Below are 12646 nucleotides of genomic sequence, written 5' to 3'. Positions count from 1 at the left end.
ATGACCAGTATTTCCTGGCTATTGTTATTATTTCTCCGACAGAGACAACGCTCTTCGCGGCCAGGTACTCATCAATTTTACACCTGAGTGCGGTGAGAGAATGTGAGCAGATTCTGCTGAAGAGCTCCCCTGGTATGGATAGGAGTGTTATCCCTCTATAGTTTTTCCATGGATAGGAGTGTTATCCCTCTATAGTTTTTCCATGGATAAGAGTGTTATCCCTCTATAGTTTTTCCATGGATAGGAGTGTTATCCCTCTATAGTTTTTCCATGGATAGGGGTGTTATCCCTCTATAGTTTTTCCATGGATAGGAGTGTTATCCCTCTATAGTTTTTCCATGGATAGGGGTGTTATCCCTCTATAGTTTTTCCATGGATAGGAGCGTTATCCCTCTATAGTTTTTTTCCATGGATAGGAGTGTTATCCCTCTATAGTTTTTCAATGGATAGGGGTGATATCCCTCTATAGTTTTTCCATGGATAGGAGTGTTATCCCTCTATAGTTTTTCCATGGATAGGAGTGTTATCCCTCTATAGTTTTTCCATGGATAGGGGTGTTATCCCTCTATAGTTTTTCCATGGATAGGAGCGATATCCCTCTATTGTTTTTCCATGGATAGGAGCGTTATTCCTCTATAGTTTTTCCATGGATAGGAGCGATATCCCTCTATAGTTTTTCCATGGATAGGAGTGTTATCCCTCTATAGTTTTTCCATGGATAGCAGCGTTATTCCTCTATAGTTTTTCCATGGATAGGAGCGATATCCCTCTATAGTTTTTCCATGGATAGGGGCGATATCCCTCTATAGTTTTTCTATTCATCTAATTTCCCTGCCTTTGGAATATCTACTGTGAGACCTTCTATCCCGTCCTTGGGTATTATTTCCGATTTCCGTATCTGTTTTATCTTTGTGCGGCTATGCGGTCTGGTGTTATGACACTCGCTTTCGGATCAGCAGGTCCTGGGTTCGAGCCTCGCTTGGCGCATAGTTGAGTCCTTGGAAAAGATCTATTTATTTACATTTTGTCTTCGTACTCGGGTGTAAAACGAGTACCTGACCGTTAACAGCGTTGTCTCTGTCGGGAAAAAAAATTGTATTAACGTCGTACTTTATATTACGAGTTTCTGTTGATCAGGGACATTTTGTAGAGCGCTTTGAGCACTTTTCGTGGATATTGCGCTATATAAATGCTCAATTAAAAAAATATTTTCAAACAAAGTGTATAGTTGCTTGGCGACTATAGTTGGATTTGACTTCAGTGCTTCTGGTGGAATAAAATCAGGGCCCGCTGCCTTTTGTCATTTCAATTGGCTTCAACAGCCATGACGTCACTTCCCTCGTAATGACGCAGAGTAACTTAGTAACTGGCTCTAAACTATCGGAATAATGGCGGACGCCCTTATGAAATACTTCTCCGACAAGCATAAAAGTGTATCCAGAGGAGAAAAACATTGCAAATCTTATCATGTTTTGACTTTTATACATTCTAATCACATGAAGATTAAAAAGTACCGATTTTCTTTGTTTAGAACCAAGCTGCTGGTTGCTAGTGTATGATATTGAGTAGTCTCTCATTTTATCTCTCATTTTATTTCTCATTTTATCTCTCATTTCATTTATCATTTTATCTCTCATTTCATTTCTCATTTCATAGATTTATTTTACAGAAAATATTATAAGCTTTTTTCTCGTTCTACATGTTACGTGTTGCTGTTTGTCAGGGACCCCTTGTAAAGCGCTTTGTGCACATTAAGTGGATATTGCTCTTTATAAAAGCTCAATTGTAATTATATTTTAAAAATGTGCTTCAATGTCAAAAGAGGATTAAATAAATGAATCAATCACATAAAAATATAAACGTCTCTGTCGTGCAAATAATTGAACATTGAGTCAGTTCTCTCAGTTACGAATGTCAAGGGAAATAATCGCTGATAGCACAGTGGGGGAATCTATATCCACGGTTGTTTCCCCTGCTCATAACAAATTTAAATACTTTTCTATTCTTCCTTTTGATCCGTCAGAGAAGAAAGGGGTCAAATATTATTGGTAATTGGGTCAAACTGAGCAGCAACTCGATCTGGTTTTATCTCAGGATGAAAGAAATTATAAAAACTGGATTTTGAGATTTTTATATAGCGCAATATTCACTAAACGTTTTCTAAGCTCAATTTTTTTTTTTTTAAGCTCTATAATAGGATCCCTGACCAACATCAACACGTAACATGTAGAACGACACATGACGCATGTCAGGTGATATTTCAATTTTATATCCGACAGAGACAATGCTTTTAACGACCAGGTACTCATTTTACACTTGAGTACGGTGAGAGAATGTGGATAAAGAGCCTTTTCCACGGACTCAGCTATGTACCGTTTCGAAAGCGAGTGTCATACGACAAGAACACATAGCCATACATTAGCCTTTACGTCAAATTACCCGATAATATTATAGGGACGATTTTTTGCTTGAATTATTTACACGTGTTGTCCCGACAAATTGCAAGTCTGACCAGTAATCAGAAGGTCTGAGGTTCGATCCCAATGGTGCAGCTTGATTTCTTTGGGATTTATTTGTTCTCTACTGTATTTTCCATTCTTACTCAGTCTTACACTGTTTGATACTCACTTTCCCAGGTCTTTACAAGGGTATAAGCATTAAGTCGTCACTACTATAGGGTAGCATTTGTGATGTATCGGTAGCACTAGAAGTAGCGTATAGCTACACCTCCAAATTCATTTCGTCAACCCGGCTTCGAAAGTCTTCCTCCGCCCTAAGGACGGTCCCATAGCCACCTTCAAGTTTAGTAACAGGACAGTGGAGGACGATGTGATTGCTGGTCTCTGGAGCTGCCTGACATTTCCGGCAGGTATCACTGTTTCCAAGTTTCCATCTGTACATATTTGATGCAGTTCTGCCATGTCCAGTTAAGAGGCGATTTGAGGAAATCCAGTATTCCTGGAGTTATGGAATGAAGGCACTCTTTTAGTTGGATCTTTAATGATGTTTCCTCCTCCTGGTGTTTCCCTGTTCCACATTTCTCTCCAGTTTTCCTCCACACTGAAGTCTGCCATTTTTTGCCGAATTTGTTTTTTTTTTAAAAATCGGTAGCACTTATGAAGGGTAACCCGGACGTCTGAAGTTCGATTCCCAGTCTTGTACTTTTCATTCTGCTTTGTCTAACACTGTTTCATACACACGTCGACAGATATTAACCAAAACAAACCCTTGCATTAAATCCACTGACATACACACACAGACACTGACACACACACACACACGCACACACAATGACACAGACACACACACACACAGACAGGCTCAGGGGCCTCTATATCAAAGACATCATCAATACATCCAATAACAACGTCTCCGTAATATGGCCTTTTCAGAACAATTCATCAGCTCTCCTTGCAAGAACTGTCTCTGTTTTCCTCAGTGACCAGAGAAGGGCCAGATTAATTTCTCTGTTTTCCTCAGTGATCAGAGAAGGGCCAGATGTATTTCTCTGTTTTCCTCAGTGACCAGAGAAGGGTCAGATGAATGTCTCTGTTTTCCTCAGTGACCAGAGAAGGGCCAGATGTATTTCTCTGTTTTCCTCAGTGACCAGATAAGGGCCATATGTATTTCTCTGTTTTCCTCAGTGACCAGAGAAGGGCCAGATGAATTCCTCTGTTTTCCTCAGTGACCAGAGAAGGGCCAGATGTATTTCTCTGTTTTCCTCAGTGAACAGAGAAGGGCCAGATGAATTTCTCTGTTTTCCTCAGTGACCAGAGAAGGGCCAGATGAATTTCTCTGTTTTCCTCAGTGACCAGAGAAGGGCCAGATGAATTTCTCTGTTTTCCTCAGTGACCAGAGAAGGACCAGATGAATTTCTCTGTTTTCCTCAGTGACCAGAGAAGGGCCAGATGAATTTCTCTGTTTTCCTCAGTGACCAGAGAAGGGCCAGATGAATTTCTCTGTTTTCCTCAGTGACCAGAGAAGGGCCAGATGAATTTCTCTGTTTTCCTCAGTGACAAGTGATAAGAAATAAAGTAAGCACAGGACAAAAGAGAATAAAACTTTGCAGCGATGACAAGTCAAACCCAACTGTTACGGCACCTCCGCCTGGCCACGAGACTGTTACTGCACCTCCACCTGGCCACAAGACTGTTACGGCACCTCTGCCTCATCACGAGACTGTTACGGTACCTCCGCCTGGCCACGAGACTGTTACAGCAGGAGTTAAACTCCCAATCGCTGCAATGTCTTTATTCTCTTGTGTCCTCTGGCACTTCACCACCAACTTCATTTTTTTTTTTTATCTTATCAACGTAACTGCCTGCTACACTGACTGTTCTGAATCGGTGACCAGCGCAAGCTCTCTAATGTGTCATGTAGGGGGGGGGGGGCAGCGTGGATCAGTGGAGTGTATCCTTTGGGGATCTAGAGTTGTAATTCCTAAGAGTTTACATAAAGATGTTCTCACTACATTACATGATACACACATTGGTGCATCAAAAATGAAGAGTCTTGCACGGTCATGGTTTTGGTGGCCACAAATGGACGCTGATATTGAAACGTTTGTTAAACTGTGTTCTACATGCTAATCATCCAGCTAAGGCACGCCTACAAAATTGGGATTGGCCGCTTGAACCATGGAAACGTATCCATTTGGATTTTGCAGGACCCTTCATGAACAAAATGTTCTTGATTGTTATAGATTCGCATTCTAAGTGATTAGAAGTCAAATTAATGAATGCCATCACTGTATCTGACACAATAGTAGAATTGAAGGAAATATTTTCCACTCATGGATCACCAGACACGATTGTCTCAGATAATGGTCCAAGTTTCACTGGTCATGAATGTAAACACGTTTGTGCTGCAAATGGTATTGAGCACATTACAAGTTTACCATAGCATCCGGCTACAAATGGTTTGGCTAAATCAGCAGTGAGCACAGCAATGATTAAAATGAGTGACGGTACCAGACTACCTCTGAGAGAAAGGATAATTAAATTCCTAGCTAAATATCGCTTCACACCTCAGGGAACAACAGGATATACTCCAAATGAATTGTTATGTGGTAGGAAGATGAAGACCCATCTTGACATGTTGCATCCTACAGTTCAAAAGTCGGTGTTTAAGCACCAACAATTTGAGAAAAATAACCACGATAGACATGCGATTGAGAGAGATTTTGGGGTGAATGAAAATGTGAATGTGAGGAACTTTGGCAGAGGGGAGAAGTGGGTGGAATGGGTAGAATTATTGAAAGTACAGGACCAGTGTCCTATAAAGTAAAAACGGATGAGGGTTTAAGTAAACGTAGACATGCGGATCACTTAAAGATCACTTGTCGTGCTGATAATGATTGTGGACCCGTTACACAATCAGACAGATTCACACATGTTCAAACTCCTCAGCCAGTGAGAGTTGAAGTGAATGACCCAATAGACACTAAGAATAACAATAATAACCATGACACAAGAGATGTACCTCGTTCACCTGGACCATTGATGTCAGAAGGCCAGAGTGTTGCTTCACCCACCCAACAGCCACTACTAAGAAGGTCAAATAGAGCAATAAAGGCTCTCACAAAATTAGATTTGTAACTGACTGAATTGTTGGTTGTATAATCGTAAAGCGCAAATCATTTCAATGTCTATCATCGTCCACTGTTTTATTATAATTAAATATTCGATTAATTTTATGTTGAATATTCAGCTTACACCAGATGCTGCTAAGCTATGTTATACTTCATTAATGTTTTAATTGTTAGGATATAAGTTACTAGGAGGGAGGGATGTAATAAAGTAATAGTAGGTAACATTTATAACTGACGCCTTTCAAGGGAAATAACTATTACGAATACTGTTAGGAAATTTGATACATGAATTATATTCCTTATTTTATTAATAGATAGCATGCGCTTGGCTAAGGAGTTCACAACATTGCCACCCGGAAGTACAGCGGACAAACACACAAAACCCTTAAAACATAGAACGTTTATAGTCTGGTTAATACAGTTCATTGAGAATTACTCATAAACGGGGATGGCAAAAACCGGGAGACCTTCCATAAGCTACTACATCCCAAGTATTCTTGTTCTAGTATGGGGCTTGGGAGGGGGGAAACTGTTTTTTAAGCCCCCCCCCCCCCCCCCCCTCCCAAATCCCCTACTAGAAGGAGGGAGACTTTAAAAAAAAAGTTTTCCCCCTCCCTAAACCCCTACTAGAACAAGAATACTTGGGATGTAGTAGCTTATGGAAGGTCTCCCCAAAAACCAATCACAAAGACCAGAGTGACGTCATCTTCGTTCTATCTATAAAGTTGGTTTAGTTGTAAACAATCAATGACTGACAGACTGTTTTGAATCCTAACCTAGAACCCACTAAAAATCCCGAGCTACCGCAACCGCCAGCCTCGGTTTCGAGTTCGACCACAAACGAGGTTCATTCGACCTCTCACCCTGGGTGGGAATAGAGGTAGTGGCAACTTCTTGCTATTCTCACCCTGTATTTTCCAACAGGTAAGGTAGCCTAGCCGCCGCCCCTTCTCGCTATTCTCACCCCTGTACCAACAGGTTGTAGAGTCAGCTTAGCCCCCTTCCCATCCTTCTCAATATTCTCACCCGAACATCATCATCTCTCTTGTGACTGCTTTTAGTGGTACTAGACGTAAGGACGGTGAACATGCATTTAGAATTTACACTGGATTGCTTGGGATATGGGAATCGTGTTGGAAATACGGGAATTAATCTCTCTCTCTCTCTCTCTCTCTCTCTCTCTCTCTCTCTTCTCTCTCTCTCTCTCTCCTCTCTCTCTCTCTCTCTCTCTCTCTCTCTCTCTCCTCTCCTCTCTCTCTCTCTCCCTCCTCTCTCTCTCTCTCTCTCTCTCTCTTCTCTTTCTTTCTCTCTCTCTCTCTCTCTCTCTCTCTCTCTCTCTCTCTCTCTCTCTCTCTCTCCCTCCCTCTCTCTCTCTCTCCCTCTCTCTCTCTCTCTTTCTTTCTCTCTCTCTCTCTCTCTCTCTCCCTCCCCCTCTCTCTCTCTCTCTCTCCCTCCCTCTCTCTCTCTCTCTCTCTCTCTCTCTTCCCCCCCCCCCATCCCCCATCTCGTTATCCCTGTCTTTCTCTACTTCGTTTTAATGTGTTGGTATTTTCTTCTTTCCCTTTCTCCTCCACCTACACTATAAATGTGAATGTGTACATCCCATTCTGATTATCACTACCCCCCCCCCCCCAATTTTTTTTTTTTAATCCCACCATCCAAGTGCCGGCGGCTTTTTCTCTTTGATCTCGTATCATGGTTTCCCTACGCTCAACATCTCGGTCATTTGTGGGTCAATCCCCCCCCCCCTCCCCCTTCCATCCCACCTTCCCTCATCATCAGTTTATTCCTCTCCCAACCTAGGAAAGAGCTCTGCATGCACTAGTCTAATATTGACACCATGCCCCACCCCTAAAAGGCTCCATACACGCACGGTTTTGATAGGCGTCCGAACCACGATCAGGCAAACCGGGGTGAAAACGCAATGTGTGTGGCCAAATACCTGGCCGATAAACCTAGGTACGGTCCATCGCTCGCAAAGCCCGCTTTGCTTAATATTTTTCGAGGCGATCGGCGATCGGGGACGTGGCAGTATAAAAAATTGGACAATTTTTTTCGGATTTTCGTTGTTTTGACGTCAGATTCGTGATCAGCGTCGAATTTACAATAGGTTTGATACCAAGAACTATGTTTTTACTCCAAAAATTGATGAAATTAGAAATAAAATTTAATTAATATTGAGGTTATGTGGCCGACAGAACAGTGCTCCTCCCTGTTTTGTGGTATGACTCTCGCTTCCAGATCGGAAGGTTCAGGTTTCGAGACCCGCTCTGCGTTGCGCAGAGTTGAGTCCTTGGAAAATGCTCTTTACTCACATTTTCTCACCGTACTCAGGTGTAAAATGAGTACGTGGCCGTTCGTTGAATTTGTTAGGAAAAAATGTCACATCGCCTGACAGGCGTCATGTCTCGTCTTTCAAGTTTAATATTGCTGTTGCCTTGGGACCCCTTGTAAAGCGCTTTGAGCACGTGGATATTGCGCCAAATAAATGCTGTGTTATTATTTTTTTTTAATAATATTTTTATAAATGTTGCGCCAGGAAGAGGTAGATGGCAAAAGTTTCGTTCTTGATCATCGTAAAATTTATAAAGGATTTCATACAAAATAGAAAAGTTTTCATAATTTTCAATGTAATGATATAATAATATGCCAGTTCTTTTTTTTTTTTTTTTCCTCCTCACCGGTTGACGCGACATGACGGTCGACCTTGACACCGACATTTGGGATTGGCAGATGCCAAAAAGCCTTGACTACGTGATGACAGGGGTGGGCATTATAACCCTGAATTATACTCTACAAACAACGCGCTCCCCCCCCCCCCCCCCAAAAAAAAAAAAAAGAGCTGTGTGCGTGTGTGAGGTGGCGGTGGTGGTTGGGGGGGGGGGTGCGAATGCGAGTAGTCCCGAGGAGTACCCGTTTCACCTGCCACGGGAACACTGTCGATTTGTTTTATAAATAATAATAATAATAATAATAATAATAATAATAATAATATAATAATAATAATAATAATAATAATAATAATAATAATAATAATAATAATAATAATAATAATAATAATAATAATAATAATAATAATGACGATAAATAACAAATCTTTATTGTCCACAAAATGGAAAAATTTCCGTGGTCTACGTTGCTTTTAAACTTAAATCGGATTGCAAATGTATTGATGTTATGCGTATTGGAAAAATACTCACGACATCTCCATCGGGGTATAACATTAACACACAAAACTGCAAACGCGAACGTTCATTGTCTGATTGATATAACTTAGTGATAAGTTAATTATAAAATGCTGTCTAAAAGCAATAACAACGGGTTGACTAACGTCAAATTCATACCTTCTATTGATGCTCTGTGTTAAATTAAAATACTCACAAAGTCCGCCAGCCAGAAATATCACTCCAGCCCAAAGATCTACATGGAACCTTGAACGTTATAGTCTGATATATTTTAATGAGAACTAATCATAAAAATGGGTGTCTAAAAACAATAACAATGAGATGAGTGACGTCAATTTGGTTCCTTCTATAAATATCCAAGAACTTTACTCACTCCATCCGCTCTCTCCTCCTTCAATACATATGAATCTATTCTCTCATCACTTTTTTGTGCGGCTATGCATGTGATCTTGTGAAATGACACTCGCCTTTGTATCGGACGGTACTGGATTCGAGTCCCGCTCTGAGTGGCGCATAATTGAGTCCTTGGAAAAGGCTCTTTACTCGCATTCTCTCACCTTGTTCACTGTTAAAATGAGTACCTCGCTGTTTACAGCGTCGTCTCTGTCGGGAAACAATTGCAATATCGCTTAACAGTCATGTCTCGTCTAACATGTTTTTATGTTGCCCAAAGACCCTTATAAAGTGATTTGAGCACCTTTATTGAATATAGCGGTATATATAGCGCAAGTAAATTTTTCTCTCTTTCTCTTTCTCTCTCCCTCTCTCTCTCTCTCTCTCTCTCTCTCTCTCTCTCTCTCTCTCGACATGTTAGATTATTATAGCTATTGCTACATATGATGCAAATATCTTGGACGTTTATTGATGTTATGAGTTTAGGTAAAATGATCACAACATCCACCAGTCGGAAATAACGTACCGTCATACAAAACTACGAGTAACCTTGAACGTTAAAAGTCTGATTGATATAATTTAGTGAGAACTAATTACCAAAATGACTGCCTTAATACAATAACAAAGAGTGGAATGATGTCAATTTCGTTCCTTCAACAGTCTAATTGATATAATTTAGTGAGAAGTAATCACTATTGATAGAATGATAGACAGTATCTGGGATCGGTTCTGTCGGCCACATAGCCTCACTATTAATTAAAATTTATTTCTAATTTCACCAATTTTTGGAGTAAACACACAGTTCTTAGTATCAAACCTATTGTAAATTTGACGCTGATCACGAATCCGACGTGAAAACAGCGAAAATCCGAAAAAAATTGTCCACTTTTTTATACTGCCACGCCCCCGATCGCCGATCGCCTCAAAAAAATATCTCCCCGTATGTGGGCAAAAATCATCTGCGATAAACGCAGGGATGGGGTCACAGCGATAGGTCATCCGTCCCGCTACCAGCGGATGTCGGCGTCTATGGGGGGCTTAATACATGGTGGGGTGAGGCCCGAGGTAGTCTCCATTCTTCTATATTCCGTTTCTTGTCATTTGAATGCCGACAGCAGACGTTTTCTTCTTGAAGTTAAACTGTATGTCTCAGTAGAAAATAGGAACATTTAAAAAGTGATTTTGCCTATACTACTGGTTAATGAATCTGAGATTGACTCTGAGATTAGTTGGTTCCATAAGAGGTATTTTACAATAGTCGATGAAAAAAAAAAAGGGTGCGGGGGGGGGGTCTGTTCGCTTTATGCAAGGTGTTTATTGAGTATGTTCCTCTCCTCACGTCCAGCATCACTAAAAGCAGTCACGTGAGAGATGATGATGATTCGGTGAGAGTGAGAGCACAAATTAATCTGTGTGAGAGTAGTGAGGAGGTGCCACTACCTCTATTCTCATCCTGGATGAGAATGGTCACTCCCTTCGAAGAAACCGAAACCGCAACCGCGTATAGTTCTTGGAATTATGACTAACACTGAAAAAAGACAACTGTCAACTGTCCCCTCCCTAAGCAGGGTTGCCAGATTATTTTTCAACAAAATGCCAGGGGAAGACTCAAAAAATGCCAAAACACTCAAAAAAATGCCAAAGTCTGTTGACTCCCACCCCCACTAAGAAAACTACTCACTTTTGATAGACAATTTACTATCATATCCTGGTGGCTTGCGTGTTTTCTTTTCTTTTCTTTTTTTTGAATTATACTAAATTTCCTGTTGGGGTAATTTTTTTACCTACTGACTACTAAGTGGAGTGCTAAACCACTACGCCACGGTTGGATTTTAAGAATGAAAAAGAAATACATTAACATGACGCGTTTAGAAATAATTAAGAAAAGGTGTCATTTGAAGTATAATATACTAAGAAAAGAAAATGCCAAATGCCAAATGATTTTTCTAATGCCAAACGGTTTTTAAAAATGCCAGATTTTTGGAATCTGGAATTTAAAATGCCAAACTGGCAACCCTGTCCCTAAGCCTCCCTTTATTAGGGGTCACCGATGCTTTAGGTTTTGAGAAGTCAGGTCATCGAGTATTGAAAAGGTACCGACCTCGACTTAGTTCTCGATGCTTTTCTCGTCTATCTCGGTCATCGATGCTTCTCGTATTGAGTCCCGAGTCTCGAGACTATACTGCGCGAGCGACGCACGCGTTACTAACAATGTGTATTATCTGCATTGTTTACCCCTCTCTCGTCGGCGATGATTTCAGCGAAGCTCGAGACTTTTTTGCGTCTCGATGCTTTTTTGAGTCTCGAGACTCAAAAAAGTCTCGAGCATCGCTCTTGTCATCGGTGCTTTCATTCAATACCTAGTCATTGGTATTTTTCTCATCGAGGCCGCTGGTTGGTTAGCCAATAAGAGCACCGTACGGTTTCCATTGGGTAAATTCCTTGGTACTAACACTAATAAAGCTTGTGCTAGCATTTCATTCAATTTCTATTTTCACCGTGGATCTTTTGTCGTGAGTTTATTTATTCAATTTCAATGTGTTAATATATCTAGAGTAGCGTTTTAAAACCTCTAGAACAAACCTTGATAGATTTGTGCCAGCTTAAAATTTCCTAATACGACGATTGCTGTTTCGGTTTTCCGTCGCCATTTTATTTTCGGAAGTATTAAAAGCAGTCCTAGGCTTTTTTCCAGTTTATTAGGGCTAGCTCGAGATCGGAGATTTTTTTTTATGGAGACCTTCCGAAATATCCTAGCGCTCTAGCATTTCTTTCAATTTGTATTTTCACCGTGGATCTTTTGTCAGACGTTTATTTATTCAATATGTCATCATATAGCAAAGAGGCATCTGAAAACTCATAGAGAGGGTAGACGTAGAGGGTAGAGGGAAAGAAGTTTTACCTCCATAGAGAGGGTAGAGGCAGGATTTCTTAAACCAAACAAGAACATTCAGATAAGAGGAAACAGCAAGCAACTGGAAAAAGAACGTTTTAAAACAAATGAAAGAAGGAACCTTTTTTCATCTAGAATTGTAAATAACTGGAATAAACTGCAAGAAACCACAGTATCAGCAAAAAATTTGAATAAATTCGAAGCAGAGTTGGAGATAAGCAACACCCTAGGAAACGAGTTCAATTATAAAAATTGGTCCAATCATTAATAGATGAGGAGGAGCGAAGGAGACTACACCAAGTCTAAAAGCTCTATACAGAGGTATCCAGGTTATAAAGAAGCATTCTAAAAACTACAAACCTTGATAGATTTGTGAAAGGTGCAAAGGTGCTAGGGTGTTTCTTTTTCCTATTAGTATTAGGGTTTGTAAATGTACTAGAGGTTTTATTTGTTCTTAGGGTTAGTTGAGGGAATATTTGAGTTGTTTCCCTTAGTACTCGGTGCTTTCGGAAGGCTTCCCACAATATTCTTTTAAAAGCTGATTAGATTGATTCTTCTAACAGAATGTTTGACATGTCACACTAT

The 12646-nt window shown here is 40.5% G+C and overlaps 1 protein-coding gene across 4 annotated transcripts in view; it reads left to right on the top strand.

The window, feature by feature from the left end:
* Positions 1–11414: 11414 nt before the first annotated feature.
* LOC144956855 (uncharacterized) overlaps positions 11415–12646 on the top strand; it is a 32528-nt gene continuing 31296 nt past the window's right edge. The window contains exon 1 of one of the 4 annotated variants that reach the window (XM_078887634.1): positions 11415–11681. The gene's annotated coding sequence lies outside the window, so the exon portion shown is untranslated. The remainder of the gene's footprint in view (positions 11682–12646) is intronic. The other 3 variants (XM_078887635.1, XM_078887633.1, XM_078887632.1) reach the window with 3 other exon arrangements.

This window comes from Berghia stephanieae, chromosome 11 (genome assembly GCF_034508935.2).
Source record: "Berghia stephanieae isolate SIO BIC M18660-M18661 chromosome 11, UCSD_Bste_1.3, whole genome shotgun sequence".
Classification (NCBI taxonomy): Eukaryota; Metazoa; Mollusca; class Gastropoda; order Nudibranchia; family Aeolidiidae; genus Berghia; species Berghia stephanieae.
Note: the sequence above shows the minus strand (reverse complement) of the source record. Positions and strands in the feature narration are given on the sequence as shown.